This window comes from Rhododendron vialii, chromosome 2a (assembly GCF_030253575.1).
Source record: "Rhododendron vialii isolate Sample 1 chromosome 2a, ASM3025357v1".
Taxonomy (NCBI): domain Eukaryota; kingdom Viridiplantae; phylum Streptophyta; class Magnoliopsida; order Ericales; family Ericaceae; genus Rhododendron; species Rhododendron vialii.
The window spans coordinates 9,503,839-9,505,870 of NC_080558.1; the positions used below are offsets into that span (position 1 = coordinate 9,503,839).

At 32.5% G+C, this 2,032-nt stretch overlaps 1 non-coding gene across 1 annotated transcript; it reads left to right on the forward strand.

The window, feature by feature from the left end:
* Positions 1-1,647: 1,647 nt before the first annotated feature.
* On the forward strand, positions 1,648-1,754 carry LOC131318231 (small nucleolar RNA snoR100). Its single transcript, XR_009197565.1, has one exon. It is a non-coding gene; the product is annotated as a small nucleolar RNA snoR100 (small nucleolar RNA).
* Positions 1,755-2,032: the final 278 nt, after the last annotated feature.

Genomic DNA, 2,032 nt, shown 5'->3' on the forward strand with positions numbered 1-2,032 from the left:
AACCAAACATGTATTCCGGTTTGTTTCCAAAAAATTTGAAACCAAAAACGAAAAATTGAAAATACCAACTTTTTCAAAAATACGAACTCGGAATTTCATAATTTGGTCACACCAAATGTTTACCATATGCCAATTTTAAGGAACAAACATAAATGTTAGAAAAACATAATTCTTTTTTTTTTTTGGCCGTCAAAAAAGTATAAATGTTAGAAACAATTGATTTTGATTGTACTGTGACAAAATTAATAATGTTACTTTTAGTAAGTACTTTTGATGAACCCATTTGAAATAGGCTTGGACCGAATTTATTTAAAAATCCAGGGCAGTAACATAACCGTCCTAAATTCGGAGGATGAAAGCTTTGTGTAAACATGATATTTTGCTTCATAACTCAACTAAAACAAATATGCAAATGCATAAAAGCCTATATAGGTTATAGAATTAAGAAAATTGAACCAAATGTACCATAATATATATCGATCGCTCATACTTCAAGAGTTTCTATGTGTGTGTGTGTTTTTTTTTAACAGCAAAAAAGAATTTTATTAATCTTTAAAAATAAATTACAAAGATTAAAAGGATCCAAAGCACGAAGCACCAGAAACCAAAAGGAAAAAATAATCACCCTTAAATGGCAAGAAGCCAACCAAGGCATACAACCCCAAAAAAGAAGCACCACACCCAAAATCCAACCAAGACAAAAAGACACCTAAAACAAAACCCGCTCCTGAGATATCTAAGAATCAATCATTACACTGAGAATCCCTGAACATGGCCCTTGCGCCATGTTCAATTGTGTGTGTGTTAAACTTAGCTATAAGAATTATTATTAACAAATAAGACAATTGATTAATGACGACATGTTCGATCAAAGTTTTGTTGAAGTTAATTAAAATCAGTCATCTTGGACCCTATTTTGAGATTAGTGAAAAGGTAAAAAATGATATTCATGGAGACTCAACAAATTAATGCAAAAAGCACTAATGCAAAAATCTTAACAAAAGAATAAAGAAGATCGAGTACATAGATATATGGAGTGCCTGCCGCATTCACAATGTGCTAATTGGATTGCTCCTTGTACAGATTCATTCAAGTTAAACACGGATGGTTGCTGGTACGAATCTAACGGTAAAGGAGGCTTTGGAGGATTGTTTCGAGACTCAAAGGGCGACTAGCAAGGATGGGATCAGGGGGGGTCTAGTGGCGGCGACCGCCACGACAAGAATTTTAGAAAATGCAATTATTATATGTGAAAAAAAAATGTATTTCCAACCTATATAGTCTCGCCACTGCTAGATTTTTTTCTTATTTTTTATTATATATTAGTCATAAATCTTCTTTTTTTTTTTTTTTAAGAAATGAGACCCAAAAAAGTATTCTAAAACTAAATTCAATGGGCCAAAGTGAAATAATATAAATGATGATGTGTAATTAAGAAAAAAAAACTCCACATTAATTATAACCCTAAAATAACTTAACCTAAAAAATTAAGGGAATTTAATTATAATGTCACTTCCCAAATATATAATGTCACTCCTAAAAGGGAGTTCGGTTATCAATTTGGGAAATCCATATAGGGATTTGGGGAGTGACATTATAAATTTGGAGAGTGGCATTATCTTTGTGCAGACTAATGCTATAGACTATCAATGAAGGAAGCATGGTAATGTGCACATAAATTGAATTGAGTCTCTAGGTCTGCCCTCTTTGATGTCATTTGGCTTTGATTTGGGGCATAGTTCCACAGCAAAACACGTATAATGGGGCTATTGTTTAAGTGGTATTCTGAGATCAGCCATTTTATACATATTGTTAAAAGTTAGGTCTGTCTCCAATCCTCCTCTGCTCATACCCCCAATGATTGAGGACTACATGGGTTCTGTTGCTGCTGTTGTTGTTGGAGTGGCATTATCGATGCCCAAAATTAAAATTAGTCTTTTTTCATACTCTATGTGCAAATGAAAAACATCATTTACTATAGTTGTTATTATGTTATTTTAATTTTTTTCTGGAACCGATGACTATTAATATT